Below are 20,181 nucleotides of genomic sequence, written 5' to 3' on the forward strand. Positions count from 1 at the left end.
TGGCATGGTGGTGGTAGTGGGGAGGTGCCCACCTTTGGGGAGAAAAAGTGAAGCTGTGGGAGGGAGAGAAGCAGGAAGGTGAGGGCTGTGCCCTGGAGGTTTAGGGGTGGACAGGAGGACGCAGGAACATCGCAGCGCTGGCATCCTCGCCGTTGCCCTGAAGGGGAGCTTCCATGCGGGAGGAAGGGACTGTGTGCAGCAACCACACCCCTTACACTACCACAGAGAACCTCCTGCAGTGCCCTTGTTCACAGGCATTCTCCTCACGCGTGTTAGAGTGAAATAGAGAAAGAAGGTTTTGTGGCCCCTCGTGTCACCCGCACACCCACGTGGGCCCCTGTTCTGGTGTCAGGTGGACAGCAAGGAGTCCTGCCTGCTTCCTGGTCCTCGTGTGACCTCCCTGTGGGTGAGCATCCTTCCTGTGAGGGATTTAGAGGACTGGCCAAGTGCGGGTGCTAAGATGTCTTCCCCATAACCTCACTCACCATGACACCCTGGGAATCCTCTTGAGCTTTCTCAGGGTACTCAGAGGGGCGGGTGGGAGGCGGAGGGCTCTGTCTACCTCTTCGGTGGCCACAGAGAAGAGCACACTCTTACCTCCCTGTCTGTCCCCAGAGCCACGTTCCCTTTCCTGGGGGTAGGGGGGCAGGTCCCCTGGGGAATGGGCCAGGGCAGAGCATGGGGGGCAGTAACAGCTGCTGGAACCTTCCCAGGTAGCTGCCTGTAGAACTGAGGAATGGGCCTCTCAAATGAGCACACGGTGGAAAATTCAATTTCTGCTTGTTGCCTCCTGCAGCTCTCAACTGGCCGGCTGCAGAGGTAGAGCCAGGAAGAGCTATGGAAATGTCAGAAAGCAATTGACGCAGCTAAATCATGGCTGTCATCGCTGGGGCGTCCATACGTCCCGCTCTCGCTTTCCCGGCAGTCTTGGCTCAGGAACCCACTCCTGATGGAGGACGGGGTGGGGGGTGCAGGGGGAGCTGTGATTTCAGAGAGGCTGCCAGATGGCGGCGAGAGGCCCAGTGCACACATGTCACGCCGACTGACAGCGCTGAGAATCATGCAGACGGAGAAGGAGCCCGTTAGCTACAGTGGATGGCGCTTCTGCAATGCACTGAATGCCATGCGGAAAGTAATGCACCTTGATAACTGACCGTGAACTCTTACTAAAGGTCTGATGTGCCGAGACCGGGGCGCAGTGATGGCTGGTACGGTCAGCATATCAGCATAATGTTCATTGCAACTACCTTTCCCTGGAACCAAATAAAGCGGTTTCTCTTTCAAGTTCGCTGACTTGGGCCAGATGAGTGAGGAATAGAAAAAGGGCAAACGGCTTTGCCCGTACACTTCCTGCTCCTGCTTGGTTTTCTCTGCCCTCTCCCACCAAGAAAACATTCTTCCTGCCCAGTTGGTGTGGCTCAGTGGTTGAGCACCGACCTATGGACCAGGAGTTCCTGGTCCGATTCCTGGTCAGGGGGCATGCCCGGGTTGAGGACCCGATTCCTAGTAGCGGGCGTGCAGGAGGCAGCCAATTAATGATTCTCTTTCATCAATGATGCTCCTATCTCTGTGTCCCTCTCCTTTTCTCTCTCTGAAATCAGTAAAAACATATTTAAAAAAGAAAACATCTTCTTGTCTTTGAAATATTATGGAATCTACCCCCGCCTTCAAGAAGCCTTTCTGGATTTACCGAGCTCAGCTGGCCAATCCCCTTTCGTTAGCGTTCACTTTTAAAAACCAGTCCCCCCTGCTAGACGACCAGCTCTTTCTTTTACCAAACTGCGTGCCGTTGGGCAGCCCTCAGAGCTGTTGGGTGGATGGAATGAGTTAATGTGTAAAGCACATAGTACTGTGCCTGGAGTAGAGGGAGGCTAATTTATTATAACTTAATATATATAATATGCACAACACGTTATAGGTAAAATATACTATGACATATACACATTATATACAACATATAATGCATTTATATGTGATATAACAATAATAATAATTCAACAAATATTCAGTGAGTGCTTGCCACGTGCCCAACATGGTGCTGGCCGCTGGAAATGGAGGAGCAAATACGGTAAAATGCCTCCTGTTCCCATCTATGTGTCACACACCTAGAACAGGAGCAGCAGGCACATGCCACGCACCCTCACATAAAGCAAAACAAAACCCTTCCTAAGCAGAGGAGGTGGGGTGAGGCTCAGGGAGAGGTCTGGAGAAGAAAGAAGGAGCTCCCCAAGTCACCCTGAGGGCTGGAGAGAATGGGAGGGCTTGCCGGAGGAAGTGAGCGTGTGCTGGACCCTGAAGGATAGTAGGATGGGGGTGGGGGGGCGGGGGAATGGGGCAGGCATCCCAGGCGCAGAGGGAGGGCAGGGAACAAAGGCATTCATTCACCCATCCAGAGGGCCCACGGTGAGCGGTGAGCGCCATGTGTGCCAGGCACTGTGCCAGGCCCCGGAATTCAGCAGTGATCGACAGATCATGAAGGCTTTGCTGGAGTTAGGAAGAAGGGTGTATAAAGGAGGTGAAAATGCCTCCCTCACCCTGCTGACCCCCAGGAGTTGTGGAGAATAGTGGCACTAGGAGACCGAAAAGGTCATGACCCGGTCTTCGCTTTTCTGTCCCCTGTCGGCCCTGGTGGAGCGGGCAGCTTTAGAAATATCCAGGTAGGCAGGAGCATGCCAGGGAACATGGAGTTTGGGCCTTTTGCACTAGGCGGGGCATGGCTCAGGGGAGGCTGCAGGACCCCAGGGGAGCCCCAGCCCTCAGTCTGCCCTCATACGACTTGGCTGTGGGGTGATGGTACAGAGGCAGGGGTGGGAGCAGGCGGCCAAGCAGGCCGATATGGCATTCCCTGGCATCCGGACCAGGGGCTTCTTGCCTTCTGTAGTAGGAGAGAAGTCTCACAAAGCCAGGCTCTGTTGACAGGGAAAACATTTTCCTAAATTCTGTTATTTCCCCGTTTACCATAGTCAGGCCAGCGAATGAGGGGGTGGTAGCAGGAAGGAGGGCCCAGTCTTCTGAAGGGGCTCTGGCCACCTGCCCAGGGCATACGTGGACAGACTGAGCCAGGAGGGAGCCATGCGTCTTCCTAGCTGGCCCTCAGCTAGGAGTGTGGAAGCCAAGGCAGCAGGAGAGGCCACGACCTCAGGCTTGGCCAGCCACCTGCATGGTTGGCAACGGGAAGGCAGGGCTTGGCTTCTCGGTCATTCTTTCCTGTGCTGCTGCGTGGTGGGCCCAGAGGCTGCAGCAAGCCCTGGATGAGGAAACCTGGAAGGGAGTTGAGTGCACGGAATCTACCAGGGCGCAGGGGAGGCAGTCGAGGCTGGGAGCTGGACAGAGGACTGTTTTCTCGCAGCATCGCCACTCTTGCCACTCCTCCCCACGCCCCACTGAGAACAGAGCCCTGATTCTTGCAGGTGGAGCGCGATGTGGGGAATGATGATTGACCTCAGCCTCTGGGGGTCGTCCCATCCTCCTTGCTAGCAAGTTTATTTACCAGCCTCCCATGCAATTAGGGGTAGACCATGGTCCTAGTTTGGGGTGTATGAAATATAGGGGAAAGTCTGTTGGAGAAATTTTAAGAGAGGGAAAGAAGGGGAGAGAGAAAAAAAGAGAGGCTGAGTTGTGCGTTCTCACTACTCCGTGAGGCTGTGTCTCTGCTTTCTGCCTTTGAACGCGGCTGCAATGCCTGGAGCTGCAGCAGCCATCTTGCTACCCTGCGGTCATGGGCACGAAGATGAAAAGTCAGCTCCCTACAGGGGACAGTGGGAAAATAGAAGCTCAGTCCTTTGCAGCACTGTTGAGAAACTAAGCCAGCCTTCAGACCATCAACCTCCAGACCTTTTGTGAGCAAACCATGAATGTCCTGTCGTTTAATCCAACAACAAACAGTCGGTGTCTGATACTTGCCGCAGAGCACATTTTAGCTGATAGACATAGTGTGACTCAGGCTTAGTCAGCAAAGCAGACACTGCATCAATTGCCTTGAACAGAGATCGTTTAATATGGAACACTGTCTGAATAGAGTACTGAGTAGGCCAACAAGGAACACTGAGGTATCAAGTAGGTAGAACTGAGGGGAGCAGGAAGAGGCGGGGTTATTGGGAACTGGCATGGAGGGGGAGCTCTGCAGAACTGGCATCTGGCTGCATCTGGAGGGTGGGAAAGACTGCAACAAGCTGCTGCTGCCTGCTGAGGCTCTTGCTGAGGCCACGCAGATGGAGCAGAAGGAACAAGCCCCCTCCCCCGGCCCGCTCCCCTCCCCCATACACCCCGCCTTCCAGTTTCCCTGAGCCAATGAATGTGGCAGAAGTCTCAACAGGTATGTTCTTGAACCTCCCAACTCACCTTCTTAGAGTTACCCTGAGACCACCGTGGCACAAAACCACATGAGGAAACACCACATGGAGAGTGATGCCCAGCCCAGAGGGCCCACTGCCCAGCCCACCTGCCAGCTGAGTATGGCTGCATCAGTGAGCCCAGGTGAGTCCAGCTAAAGAACTAACCGACGAACCAATCCACAGAATCATGGGAGCTAAATGTTGGGGTTTACCAGGCAGTAATCTGCAACTGAAAAGGTATGCAATGCAGAGACCAGTCATGGAAGGCAGGGCACCCAGCTACAGGATGGTGCTGGGCAGGCGGGAGGGGTACAGGGGAGGGACAAGGGATAGGAATGAATGGTGAGAAAGAAGGGCCGGTGTCTCTGTTCTGACCTCTTATCACTAAGTCTTATCCAGACCACAGCCGGGAACGGGTTGCTTTGGCTTGGAAACGCGAACTTACTATATTCTCTCCTTTGTTCTCACTTTCCTCCCTTGGCAGTGTGGCTCCAAGCTGTATGCTGGGCCCTTTTCCTGCAATGCTGCTTGCTGGCCCCTCATTCGGTGAAGTCTGTGCATCCTCACTCAAAAGACCCGGGAATTCCATACATTCTCAGCTTCTACAGCTGTGTCCTCAGAGCGGTCCTTGATCCTGGGCCAGATCCCCCTGTATGCTTTCTCAAGATACGCTGAGTTTTCCTACGTAACCAGGAAAACTCATCTCAATGTGTAATTATATATTTATTTGGCTGTTTCAAAGTCCAGACTCATCAAGACCTAAGGAGCTGATGCACTGAGTCTCTATAAAACTTGATGAGCAACATCAGAGCTTCCTAGTCCCTCACTTTTCCTACCAGTTTCTCTAGACCAGTGGTCGGCAAACTCATTAGTCAACAGAGCCAAATATCAACACTACCACGATTGAAATTTCTTTTGAGAGCCAAATTTTTTAAACTTAAACTATATAGGTAGGTACATTGTTATTAACTTAATTAGGGTACTCCTAAGGCTTAGGAAGAGCCACACTCAAGGGGCCAAAGAGCCGCGTGTGGCTCGCGAGCCGCAGTTTGCCGACCACGACTCTAGACAATTGGTTCTCCCAGTGTGGCCCCTGATGGGATCAATGTCACTTGGGGTCATATGGGAACTTGCCCGGGATGTGAATTCTCAGGGCCTGTCCCAGTCCTTCTGAATCGCCAACTCTGGAGATAGACCTCAGCTCTCTGGGATTTAATGAGCTGTCCCAGATTTTGATGACACTGAAGTTTGAGAACCGCTGGTCTAGGAGAAAGGTGAGTTGGGGAGGGAGTAAGGAATGAGGAGACGGGACCTGGGAAAAAGACAACCCATGCCAGCTCCCTGCTCTGCTTGGTTTGGCCAAATCAGGGCATGGAGTCAGGAATGTCAGATTGGTTTGGAGAGGGTTGGTCTAAATGCACAGGAACTTTGCTGAGAGCAAGAGCAAGAACCATGCCCTAATTTAAAAGTGTGAAATAGGGCTTTAGTGGAATTAGGGAACTTCCCAGACTCACACAGCTGGGATGTGGCAGGGGCCCTACTTGACCTCGAGTCTATCTGTCTCCCAGGTCTGCTGGCCAGCCGGCGCAGTTGCCAGCCTCATCATAATTTGGGAATGCATTTCACCCTTTTCTTAGAGAAGCAGCGAAGTGAGCATCTCTGCACAGAAGACCCCAGCACAGCAGTGTCTGAAGGTGAGAATGTGTTGGAGGCTTGTGGGCAGCTGGCAGCTCAGCTGTGGACTCTCCCGTTATGGCTGTAAGTCTCTTTTCTTCAAGTCCTTTGCTCCAAGCGCTGAGGGTGAGGCCTGGGGGATAAACAGCAGGCAGCAATGCATCTCCCCGAGTTTATTTACTAAAGCAACATTTTTTATTACCAGGACATGTTCGCAGGGAAAAATGACAGCCTACATTTTATGTCGCCATTGATCTTTAATCCCAGCCTGCCTCGAGGTTTCCTATAAAATCAGGGCTTCCTGGCCCCAAATGTGATTCCAGCACTGGAATGAATGACGGCCTGGGCTGCTCTTTTCTCATCTGAGAAGGCTGAAATTGCTTTGTGTAAATGGGTGGAAAATGCTGATATTTGGATTCTATAAATAGCTCGCTTCCTGAGCGAGCCAGCGCCGGGTTTCATCTGCGGGAGTCTCCTTGGAGTGTTTGGGGCCTTATCACTTTTATCCAGGGTGCGGCATACAAATGGGCCCGCCAATGTGTGCAGATTTGGAACATTTGGGCGCATCTGCGGGTCAGGAGGGAGGGATGCTGCTGGAGGCACAGGACTGGGCCCGCGAGAGCGGTGGGGGGCTGGAGATGTGCACGAACCTTACTTTAGGGCAGAGAGAGAGCTGCACAGCCCCGCTCCCCACTTCCAATTGCAGCCTGTGCCTGCCTGCGTGGGAGAAGTTCTATCTATAGCGCGCTATTTTTAGCCCCATCATCTGAAGAACCTGACAGCCAGTTAATGACTGGGACCCATCGTGTCTGCCGCGCTGTGCAATGCACTCACCAGGAGCAGATGTGCGGAGGCTCAAGGTTGTTGCATCTGCAAATGCCCTTCCTTCCCTGGGAGGTGGGCTGTTTGAGGGGCCTCGCCTCCTACTTTCTGAAAACCCTCCTGTGGCAGGGAGGGGGCCTCTTGCTCATTTCTGGTGCGGTCAAGGCCATTTTCCTAACTCAGGATCCCATTCCTAGACACTGTTAACACAGCCTGGACAGATGGAGGGGACCCGGAAGGCTGGGGTGAGAGCTGTGAAAGGAATCTCATTTCACCTTGGGGAGATCAGAAACCCGAGAAGAAGGCCAGTGAACAGCCAACCTGGCTAGGAAGCTGTAATTTTCCCCAAAGAGGGAAAACCCTGTTTCAGAGACTTCATGCTTTTCAGAAGCTGTAGTCTGTAGTGGCCCCAGGCCCTGAGTCTATAGATCAGGTGCCACATGCTCAGAGAGGACCCGTGACCTGCCCATGACCACACAGCCTGCCTCTCCTGCTCCCACACCTTCTGCAGCCCCTGCATCTAGCACCAAGTTACAAGCCAAAGGGCTGACTTGTACTCAGTGAATGAACACAGAGATATGTTCGTGTTTGTGCATGCATTTATTCATTCATTCTCTCTCTCACCCTGCAGCCAGGGCCATGGTGGGCCAGGCCGGCTGAGCACAAACAGATCAGACTCAGAGCAAGAAGTGGCATGGAAACACCAGCATCAGGGACCCAGTCAGGGGCCTTAGGCACAGTGGTGGGTGGGATTGAGGGATAAAATGGCCGATGTGTCCAGTGAGGGCTCCCCTGTCAGGGCTGAAACCCCCTGTCAGGCCTCTTGGATTACATGGACACCTGACACATATAGCAGGGAGCCTGTGCCAGGGCACCGTTCTGAGCACGTTACCTGAATCAGCTCTTCGATTAGGTTGTTAACTCCTTCGTAGGCCTGGCCACTTGCTGGAAAATCCATCAGCTGATTCACGCTGTTCCAGAGCATCCTCCACTCAGCATTTCAGTTCTGGTAGCTGACAACGCATTAGTGGCCCTTAGACATGCTCCCACACTTCTCTGAAAGGCCTCACTTCTTCTTTCTCTAATAAAAAAAGAATCTGACATTCCAGGGGGACAGAACCGGCCTGAGGACTGAGTGTCCAGCGCCTCACACGGCACCCAGTCCAGAGCCACTCTCCCAAACTCATACTGCTTGGGTCAAGCGCTGGACTGGGTCTTTCTCCCCATCCCCAGCTGCCGTGTCCACATTTTGGCCACCCCACCCCTACCTGTTCTCAGTCCCATCCCGGGGACTTCTCCAGTACTGTGCTCACCTCTTTTGTTTGAAGGGCACATTTTGGTTTGCAAAGAAAGCTCAGGAGTATTATCTCTTTCGATTCTGCCAGCAATCCTGGGAGGTGGCTATTCTTCACTTCATCTCCATTTATAGATGAGAAAACTGAGGCTCAGAAAGACAGTGAACTTGCCAGTTTCTCTCCAATTTCTGTCTGCTGTTGCTGAGGTGTGAGAGGTGGCTCTGGACAGGGCTTTGCACTCAGACATGTTTGGGTTTGAAACCTGCCTCTTCTTCTCTGCTATGTAACTTTGGGCATTTCATCCTCCTGAGCCCCACCTCTTGGTGGTCAGGAGAAGTAGATCAGACAGTGTGTCTGCAGTTCCCAAGACAGTGCCTGGCACTCAGTAGGTGGTCAGTAAGTGACCACTCCCTCCTTTTCTCCTTCCCCCCTTGCCATCTCTTCCATCATCTTGAAATTTTAACAAGCTTCTAAGAAACTAAAGGTCCTTCAACAGTAATCGCTGACAGCCATGTGGCAGGCACAGTTCCAAGCATTTGTTAACTCTCCTAGCCCTAGAGGTCTATACTATTTTCATGCCCATCCACAGATGAGGAATTTAAGGCACAAGAAGATTAAATAATTTTATAGCTTAAAAATACTGATACCTGGGTTCTACCTGCAGAGATCAGCTTAATTGGTGTGCTCCACATTTAGCTTCATCATTTATGAACTCTGTAGCCTGTAACCTTGAGCAAGTCACTAATCACTGTGAGCCTCCGTTCCTTCATCTGTAACATGGGTATAATAATATGCTTACCTCATATGGTGGTTGTGAGGATTTAATGAGTTAATTCATGTTGAATACTTAGAATATTATCTGAGTATTAGTCATTATTATGTTATTCTTATTCAAACTATTTTTATGATGATCTTTGGAACACATCATTGGCTGAAACCTGCAACTAGAATATTTGCTTTGAACGAACCTTTCAGAGGAGATGCTGTAGAAACGAAAAGAGAGGGGCCAGAACTTGATCTCGCTTCCCAAAGAAGTTGTAGAAACTGCTGTAGTGTTAGCTTGGTAATAAACATCTGTGCAGATGTCAGGACTCAGTCTGGAACTTTCAATGCAACCTGGAGGTAAATTTGTGGAGTAGAGACCTTTGACCTTTGGTTCCGAAGTTTTTATTCCACTTTAGGGCCATGCACCCCTTAGCAGTCTGGGGGAACCTCTACATACCACTGAAGGATAATGGTTCTAAATCATAAAACAAAATACTAGTATTGCAGAGGAAATGAATTGCATTGAAAAACTCTTATCAAAATATCAGTTAACAAACTTGCCATAGTCACATATACACTCCTTTATTGATACCTTAAATAGCAAGGTCTGAGCAGTGGGCAGTGATCAACATAAAAGATATTTTAGGATACTTGCCAACAATTGTGATGTGATATAAAAAAACCTATCTGTGATTTCTTTAGTGACAATGTCGCAAGCACTCTTATACTACTGTGGTTTGCTGCCTCATTCATAATTAAAGAGAATACATTCAGTACAATGTTAATGAAAATAAAGATGTTATTTTTTTTCTTATGTTCTCAGACCTTTTTGAATTCCTTGATCCTCAGGTTGAAAAACCCTATTGGGAGGCTGCTAATGGCTGCCCAGCTAATCATTGTGCTTAGTTGGGTCAGACTGTGATGCCACACAAAGGAAATGAAATGTGCCAAAGAAAATTTTTTTCCAGTTACTATTGCTATATGACAAAGACTTCAAAACGTATTGGCTTAGAACAATGATTTATGGATTTCCTCATGTTTCTGTCTGTTACTTGGTTTGACAAGGGCTCAGCAGGCGATTTTCTGCTGCTCTCGCTTGATTTTTGTTTTGTTTTGTTTTCTTGTGGGGTTTTACATGTGTCTGCATTTACTTGGGGAGCATGGCTACACCTGGAGCTTCCAAGTTGTTCTCTCATCCTATGTATTAATCTTCTCTGGCTGCCAGAACAAGATACTATAGACAGAGTGGCTTAAACACAGAAATTTATTTCCTCACAGTCTTGGAGAATGGGAAGTCCAAGAAGTTTCTGGCAGCATGTGGGGGTGGGGCCCAGGTGGCAGTAATTTTTAAAGTTCCCCAGAGGAGTCCAGTGTGTAGCTAAGGGAGAGCCAGTGACCTGGTCACAGAGGCAGATACAAGATTATTCCAATCCAGTGTTGCTAGAACAGGCAAGTGATGGATGGTGCATGCATTATATCTCAATAAATCTTGTCAAAACTAATGAACGGGCAAGGATGGGAGTTACAGGATCCCAGAGAGAGCAGCCAGATTCTGACTCTGGGTGGGGGTGGGGCTCAGCCAGGGCTCCCTCCGGGGAGAGTATCCTCTCTGCCTAGACATCAGGAGTAGCCAGGCATGTTGAGATAATGAAAGGAGTCTGGATGGCTTGGCGTTTTCATGCGAGGGCTCTATTTCTAGCTTGTAGACAGCCACCTTCTTGCTCTGTGCTCACTTGGCCTTTCCTTGGTGCACATGCATAGAGAGAGAGCTCTAGTCTCTCTTCCATTTTTTGTTTAGGGCACCAATCCTATCAGATCAGGGCCCCACCCTGTGACCTCATTTAGCTTTATTTATTTCCCCAAAAGCCCTATTTCCAAATACAGTCATACTGGAGATTAGGGCATCAACATGTGTTTTGGAGGGCAGGCAATTCAGTTCATAGCATCCTTCCAGGCTTCTCTCCATGGGCAAGCTCTGATCATCCTTCAGCTAGCCTGTGCTTCCTTGCAACATGACATCTGGGCTCCAGAGAGATAAAGTAGAACCTTTCAGTCCTCTTCAGGCCTGGCCTTGGACATTCAGAAAATAGCTTCCACAAACTTCTACTGATCAAAACAAGTCACAGGCCAGTCCAGATCCCAGAGGAGAGAAGACAGACCCACCTCCTGATGTGAGGAACAGCCCATCGGGGGCAGGGGAGGGGGTTATTGGGGGCTGTATCTGGAGTATGTTCACCATGGAGACTTACCAGGACTGGTGACTGCTCAGACCCAGGGAGGAGGGAAGGGGTGAGTCCAAGCTGCCCCAGAGGTTCTCTGGCTCAGACGTGCTTTTTTTGTTTCCACATGAGACTTCTTCTCCCAGAGCGCCCAACAGGATCCAACAGAACCACCAAAAGCTATTCCTGAGGCGTGAACAGTGTTAATCTAAATGAAAAAACATGCCAATTTATTAATACTCATTAACAGACTTAATTATGCAGTGTGTCCTATACTGTCAATAATGTAAGGAGTTGTTACTTCACAAATGAGAACTAAGGGAGCACTTCTCCTTTCATTATCTCAACAAGCCTGGCTACTGCTGATGTCTAGGCAGAGAGGATACTCTCCCCGGAGGGAGCCCTGGCTGAGCCCCACCCCCACCCAGAGTCAGAATCTGGCTGCTCTCCCTGGGATCCTGTAACTCCCATCCTTGCCCGTTCCTTTGTTTTTTACCAGATTTATTGAGATATAATGCATGCACTATTGATCACTTGCCTGTTCTAGCAACACTGGATTGGAATAATCTTGTGTCTGCCTCTGTGACCAGGTCACTGGCTCTCCCTTAGCTTCACACTGGACTCCTCTGGGGAACTTTAAAAATTACTGCCTCCTGGGCCCCACCCCCAAGAGATTCTGATTTAATGGGTCTGGATGGCTTGGCGTTTTTAAAGGCTCCCCAGGGGAGGTGATCCTAATGTTCAGCCACGGTCACTTTCCAGGTGGGGACTGTCTTACTGGTATACAGTAGGTGCTTAATACAAAAAGGGCAAGTGAATGAATGTCCTGCTTTCCTACACCTCCTTAGGCTCCACTCCTGCTGCTGAAGATATGGAGGATTTTGTTTTGTGTGCGTTTGTAGATGAGTTGGTAAAAATGAAAGGCTTTTTTTTGGGGGGGGGGGGGGTGTCTTTCTCTCCCTCAGGAAGGAAATAGAGCTTGGAAACTTGGAATCTTGAAAGTGAGTGTTTGTTACCCTTAGGACAGAAGGGAAAGGCCTCTGTGTTTGAAAGCTTAGATTAGGAGCCAAGTGCTAGCGGAGGGATTGAGGTGGGTGGGGCTGGGCGGTGGTGAGGGCGGGGCCTCTGAGGGATAATGAAAGCTAACAGGTATGCAGCGTTCACTTTGTGTTAGGCACTGGGCCAAGGGCTTTATATTAACTCCCTTGTTTTTCGCTCTGACCCAACTTCATGAGGAAGAGCCAAGGGCTGCTTTCATTTTATCGATAAGGAGACTGAGACACTGAGCCGTTCAGTGTGTGACCTGAGAGTGCCAGAACTGGGAAGGAAGGCCCGAAAGACTGGATGCACCTGGATTTGGGAGGGTGGCAGGAGATGGTGCCTACCCCCTGCCCTTCCTTTGGTATGGGTAGCATCTTGAAGGGACCACAAGGCATGGTTTTCTGGAAGCTTCCACCTGGAGCACCTGGAAGGCTCAAGAGTCTCAGGCCATGGGCTCATCAACATCATCCAGTGAGAACCAGGCTCCAAAGGGCGCTTATGCAATGTCCTGAATTACTCATGAACTCCTGCTTCCCTCCACCCTGCCTCCCAAGGGATCTGTCCCAAGAAGAGGACTCTGGTGGGTGGTGGCTTGACTTGTGTTTAATTCTACATTGAAGTATCCTATATAATAAAAGGCTAATATGCAAATCAACCGAACAGTGGAATGACCAGTTGCTATGATGTGCACTGATTACCAGGGGGCAGATGCTCAACACAGGATCTGCCCCCTGGCGGTCATTGCACTCCCACAGTGGGAGCACCGCTCAGCCAGAAGCCAGGCTCACGGCTGGTGAGCGCAGTGGCGGTAGTGGGAGCCTCCAGGGAGTGGGCCTAAGCCGTCAGTCAGACATCACCTGAGGGCTCCCAGACTGTGAGAGGGTGCAGGCCAGGCTGAGGGACCGCCACCCCCCCCAAGTGCATGAATTTTGTGCACCGGGCCTCTAGTAATAAATAAAGGAAGAATAAAACTAATACTTGCTACAATGCCTGGGGGCAGACTGAGGGTCACAGGATCCTGGCAATTTTGCTGCTGGGCTCCTCTTCCTGCTTTGACCAAGTTCAAGGTCACTCCATCCCTAGGCTAGTTCCTGGAGCATGTTCCCAGCATCCACTCCTCCATGCCCAGCTGCCTTGCTGTTCCCATCAGTTCCAGTGCCCACTCCCACTCCCGCCATGCCTCTGTCTGATTTGTTTGCTTAGGGAGATTAAGACCCAAACCTGGCTTAACTCAGAACCACACCAACTCTGCTGTTTGTTCCTAAGCTTCAAACCAGCCTGAACAAATTCCAGTAAGCCTTGGTTAAAGGGCCACCCCCACCCCTCCATGCAACACTCCTGTCACCTTCCTTGGCAGGTGCACGCTAGGAAGAAATCTGTATTTAATTATTTATACTCGTCTGGTTTTGCTTAACAGGATTTGGAAGGTTCTAAGGGAAAGGATTTGAAGAGAGCAGCAGGTGGCTGGCCGGGGGAGGGGTTAAGGGAGAAAAAGGGACGGGCCCTTTCCTGCCTTTGATAGAACCCGATCCCGATCCCGATGGAGCAGGCAAGGAACTGCAAGTCACCAAATTCCTGTGGGAGACCCGGCAAGCCCGGACTCCCAGCAGGAAGTGTTTGTAATAACAGCATGCGCCACTGTGTGCTAAACCCTTAACCTCAGGAGTAACAGTAACAGGAAGTGTTCATACCTCCATGCGTCAGAGCAGCAAGCACTTACTGCTTCCCACCCAGGATCTCATCCACTTTCATTGTCCCCATTGCATAGATGACAAGACTAAAGACCAGAGAGGTTATCGGATGTGCCTGAGACCACACAGCAGGGGCCTGAGATGAGACTTCAGCCCCAGTCTGTCCCAGGCCCCTGCTTTTAGGAGCTCCACAGAAAGGCAGCTGGGAGGAAGCCAGAACAGATGACTCAGCGCTTCTCTGCCTGATGCACATTAACATCAGCTGGGGAGCTTTTCAAACAGACCCCACCTGGGGGTGGGGGTGGGGGGGAACGTGAAGTTCATTGAATTGAGCTTCGGCCTGGGTCTGGTATCTTTTCAGAGCTCCCGAGGTAAGCTCCCTCTGGGCGGTGTGGGGCTGGGATTCGGTCCTGAGGTAACCTAGACTGAGATGACTCTGAGAGGAGGAAAGCCAGCGGGCACACTGGGGGTGCCTGGGAAAAGAATGACGATTGTTGCTACTTGATGCCTCCTTCTTTTTCTTGATAATTGACTGCATTCAAGGTGGACTTTAAGAGATTTAAACACCACGCTTCCCAATAAAGCACAAAGAGAGAAGTCATCTAAAACTCCTTGCATCTAAAACACCTACATTTAGGCCCAGAACTAACCTCCTTGCTGCTTAACACAAACACCATGGACCAGTTCTCGCCCTGCCCTAGAGCCAGGTCAACTCATATCTAATTTTTAACAAAATTATTTATTTTAAAATTGTGGTAAAGTATACATAACATAAAATTTACTATTTTAACCATTTTTAAGGTCAGTGGCATTAAGTACATTCACATTATTATGCAACCATCACCACCACCCATCTCCAGAACAACTTTTCATCTTGTAAAATTAAACTCTGTGCCCATTAAATAAGAACTGCCCATCCCCCTCCCAGCCCCAGTAACCACCATCCTAATTTCTTCTCTATGAATTTGACTACCACCCAGACCGAATTTTAGGACCGATTAATTGTACCTATATCAGCTCAAATTCAAATAACAACAACTACCTTTGTATGAGCAATTAATTACACAGTGACACCATCCCCTCCATTGTACAGATGCTCAGTGCAGCCGGGATGATTCCATGTGCTCATGCTGGAGGACCACCTTTCTCGCCTCTGTGACCGTTAGGTGGGGCTGTGCTACCTGACCTGGACAATGGAAAACGGGCAGAGTAATGCATGTCATTTCCAGGCCTGGCCCTAACCTCCCCTGAACTGCTGACCACACCCTCTTCCCCTTCCATAGCAACCACAGAAGCCACGTATTTAACACGGCAGTGTCAAAAGATGGGAGGAGCCTGCATCCTGGAGTCCCTGCTTGGAACTAAGCTACCAAGAATTGGTGACCAACCTGCATCAAACTGGCCCAGGAGCAAGAAATCAAACTGAGCTATTGGACATATTTGTTACTGCTGTAGAGCCTATCCCATCCTGACTAATACACAGAGGTTCCGTAACTTACCACAGTCTCATAGGTAGTAGTCACTGGAGTCAGGATTCTGATACCACAGTTTGTGATCTCCCACATTTTCCTCTACTACTCTCATATTCTCCTGTATCTGTTCCCAAACTATGTAGCTGAGGTAAAAAATGTGGTCTTAAAAAGAAAGAAAGACAGGGCTTACTTCTGTAAAAGAAGCCAGGCATTTTAACGTCTCTCCACATACAACCAGCCTTCTCTGCATCATGCCACATCCTCAAAAGAAAAATAAAACAGATTTCTTCTGCTGAACTCCATTCCTCCAGTTGATAAAAACCCTGGCAGCTTCTGGTACTCAAGTCAGGCAGACGTTTAAAGCTACTCTTCTTTAAGAGATGCTTCTCCAGCAATTTATTTTCTGTCACTGCCTGAGTTGCTGCCTATGAAGGATGATATTTTGTTCACCTTTGGTGCCTTTACCCCTTGTATTCTGCAGTAAATGTCCCCAAACAATGCTCGCACTATCCATTAGGTAGGGCTGTCTTGACTGGCTGTCACCCAGCAAGGTTTTTGGTCTAAACATAATGTCATTTCTTTTTAGCATATCACCCACCACTATCTCGTGTTGAGTGAGTGTGTGTGCATTGAAAAAAAGTGTTTCAGCACAGTATTTCTTCTCTATTCTATATCAACACCACACATGTCAGCACGCAGAGAGCAAGGCTAGTGCTTGATAACCCTTTGAAAACTTTGAGGAGGAAGGTGTAGAAAAATGACTGAGGGATAGCACATAAATTTGGAAACTTGGAAACCAGAAAAGCAAACCTGAATATAGAGCAGCAACCATAATAAGAAGGAAAATGTCAGAAAACTTTTCATGCTCTGTACCTAACAAGACAGCGAGGTTAAGTACTTTTTGCCCAACCCATGAAATAGAGTAGGGTGGCCAGATTTTGCCAATAATCAGTTACTGAGAGTCTCTTAGGTGATTGGTGCTGTGATGTGGACCGTCCACAACTTCTTTGCTGTGTGACTTTGGGCAAGGTGTTAATGTCTCTGAGCCTCACTTTCCTCATCTGCAAAATGGAGCTAATAACAGCTACCTTTCAGGATTCTTGTAGGTGTTAGTGAATTGCGTGTGAAGCGCCTGGCACACAGTAGGTGTTTTTCCTTTATTCAAATCACCTTTCCTGTGGATTACATGTTGTTCCTCAGCAAAGTCTGGCCTCTAAAGTGTGGAGCAGCCCAAGGCACCGTGAGCCTTACTCAAGATATGAAGAAGGAGGTTTGGAAGGGCCAGAGGAGAAAATGGCACCCCAGGGAGAATCAGAGGAACCAGAAGAAACCTTTCCTTTCCTTGAACTTCACCTTGTGTGGGAGCAGCCTGGTTTCTGGTTTAGGGATCGGTTCCCACTGAGAAGGTACCTTGTATGTTTTCTCCACCATCTCCTCTTCTCTGATTTATTGATGCATGACATTTTCTTCCTGAAGGCACCAAATCTCTAAATCAATTTGAATCTGCAAATATTTTGGGGTCACCTACCACATACATTGAGTGGCAGGTAGCAGCGTGGAAACCTATATGTGATTTAAATGGGACCAGAGTCTCAAGTAGAAGGAAAGACCCTAATGGTGGAATTTTACAAACTGGGAGAGGCACTTCTGGAAGCAGGGGGAGTTTTCCAGGGACTTGAAATTATACTATACTAGAGGCCTGGTGCATGAAATTCATGCACTCTGGGGAGTGGGGGATGTCTCTCAGCCCGACCTGCACCCTCTTGTAGTCCAGGAGTCCTCAGGGGATATCTGACAGCTGCCACCGCTGCACTTGCCAGCCATGAACCTGGCTCAGGGCTTCTGGCTGAGTGGCGCTCCCCTGTGGGAGTGCACTGACCACCATGGGGCAGCCCCTGCATTGAGCGTCTGCCCCCTGGTAGTCAGTACACATCATAGCGACTGGTCCTTTCGCCATTCGGTCAATTTGCATATTAGCCTTTTATTATATAGGATCATTCTTTCATTTGACAGGTGTTCATTGAGCACCTATTGTGTCCTGGTCCCTATATTAGGGACTGGAGAGGTAGATGATAAGACTCAGTTCCAGTCTTGCAGTTGCTCGTGGTGCACTAGGCAAAGTGGGCAGAGGAAGGTGCACAATGTGTCAGGTGCTGTAAGTGCAGAACAGGGTGCCATGGGGACACTGAGGAGGGTTAGCCAACTCAGACCTGTAGGGGTGAGGGAAAGCTCCCTGGAGTAGGTAGCATTTGACTTAGGTCTTGAAGGAGAATGGGTGTTAAAGAGGGGGATGAGACAAAGGAGAAAGATGTTTCGGGTGGGACATATAGCACATGCAAAAGCATGGATCAGCTCGATAAGACCCACAGAATAATAAAACCATACCACCCAACACAGTAGCAGCCAGCATTTCCTGAATGCTCGCCGTAAGGTAAAGCACCTCCCATGAATGATCTCACTGAACCTCACAGTGGTTCTTGGAGACAGGTGGTCTTCATGTTCCCATTCTCCAAATGAGGAAACTGAGTCATAGGGAGGTTGGGTAATTTGTCCAAATTTACAGTTAGATAGCTTCTGAGCGCAGAACTTAGCCTGGCTTTTCTACTGGCAAAGCAAAAACTCTTAAAGCCTCTTCCATACTTCCTCTGAGTCTTCATTTGGAGCATTGAAGCCAAGAGCAGCCTTCTGGAGCCATCGTTCTCTGTGTTTGCCGTTTTCTCTTTACTGTGGCTACGTCTGAGGCCCAGCAGCTCGAGTGTGGACTCTGATCCATGGACTTCCTCTCTGCCCTCTCACTGCCCAGCATTCCAGCCATCCATCTTCACAAAGCACCAAATCAGAGAAAAGTTCTGGGAAAAACAAAATCGATGGCCGATGTCACCCCCGGGTCTTTAATGAAATTGCAGCGATGCTTGACTTGTGATGCCTCCCTGGCTGTCCACCCCTGGCTCCGCAAGCACTTAGCATCCCTATCGATTCCTCGCTGCTGGAGATGGGAGGGAGCCCATTAGGAGGACTCGCTGAAGTCCGTTAATTTGTCTTCCATTGTGGGTCGCCTTTCCACTTGTTGACTTAACTTATCTCATTTCCTTAGTTTCTCCATTTAGAAAGAAATAATATTGTCAAGCTAAAAAAAAAAATGAAAAGAAGTGTGTTGGCTCTGTGGTGCTTGAATCCATTCCCTCTCTCGCTCTGTTCTGTAAGGGAGCCAACATATTCTATTTCAATGGTCGAGTGAAAAGCTCTGTTTGGTTCAGAATGTGGAAAGTTTTCTGGCATTTTTCTTCTTAATATTGTTGCTGCTTTATATCTGCTTTATGACTTTTGTTCACATCTCTAATGCCAATTTTAGGAATCTATCCCAAGTGGAAAAGCATCTCTGCTTATTTACTTATAGTGAAAATTTGAAAATAGCCTGTCTTAGACAGCTTTGCTGTGTAGCATCTCAACTACCACAATTACAATACAATGCAATAAATGTGTTTCATAACAAAGGTAAGGGCAAATAAAAACAAGAATCCAGACCAGAAGGGACCTCTCTGTTGGAGGAGCCAGGGAAGTCCTAAAGAAAAGGTGATCCTTAAATCGGATTCTGAAGGGTAAATAGGCGTTTACTAGGTAGAGCAAAGGAGGGTCCAGGCAGAAAGATGTATAAATGTGGGGGTGGCTTGAAAGAGCACATTTAGGGAACAGTGAGGAATTTGATGTGGCAAGAGCTTTGATTGTGCGTGTTGGGGGAGAGAGGGAAGGTGAAGGGGGAGAAGTCAATTGGGGTCCGAGGGTTTTGGTGCCGTCCTGAGAATTAGACAATGGATAGTCAGTTTGGATTTGCAAGCAGAATTGTGGAAGGTTGTTCAGTTTCAGGAAGGTCATGAGGCCTCCTAGAGGCAGAGGGGCAGTTAGGAGGCTCTGGAGAGAGGCCAGCTGAGGTTTGCTGACGTTTGCCCCAAGGCAAAGGTGGAGAAGGATTAGAGAGGTACGAAAAAGAGGGCGAAGATAAACAAAGATTTCATTCCTGGATTTGTGATTTTTTTTGAGACAAAATGGAACAAATTATTAGAATACAATTGCAAATGAGAATGAGAGGGGTGCATATATTCTTTCAAATCAGTGTTTTGGGTTTCTTCAGATATTTATCTAGAAGTGGGATTGCTGGGTCATAATGCAGGTCCATTTTTAATATTTTGAGGAAACTCTGTACTGCTTTCCACAGTGGCTGCACCAGTTCGCATTCCCATCAACAGTGCACGAGGGTTCCCTTTTCGCCACATCCTCACCAACACTTGTTTATTGATTTATTGATGATAGCCAATATGACAGGTGTGAGGTAATGTCTCATTATAGTTTTAAGTTGCATCTATGATGATTAGTGATGTTGAACATCTTTTCATATGTCTATTGGCCATCTGTATGTTGTTTTTTTTTTTTTTGAATTATCTATTCATTATTTACAATAGCCAAGATATGGAAGCAACCCAAGTACCCATCAATATATAAGTGGATAAAAAGCTGTGGTACATATAAACAATGGAATGTTACCCGCCAACAGCATGGATGGACCTACAGGGCATTATGCTAAGTGAAATAAGTCAGTCAGAAAAAGACAAACACTATATGATTTCACTTATATGTGGGATCAAAAGAACAGTATAAATAAACAAAACAGAAACAGACTCATAAATATAGAGAACAGACTGGTGGCTGTCAGAGGGGAGGAGGTTCAGGGGATGGGTGAAGAGGTGAAGAGATTAAGAAGTGCACTTTGGTGGTTATAAAATTGTCACAGGGATGTAAAGTACAGCAGAGGAATTATGATCGATTATATATATAAAAACTTAAGTGACCTTTCGACAGTTTGACCGTTCGAC

Source organism: Myotis daubentonii, chromosome 1 (assembly GCF_963259705.1).
Source record: "Myotis daubentonii chromosome 1, mMyoDau2.1, whole genome shotgun sequence".
Taxonomy (NCBI): domain Eukaryota; kingdom Metazoa; phylum Chordata; class Mammalia; order Chiroptera; family Vespertilionidae; genus Myotis; species Myotis daubentonii.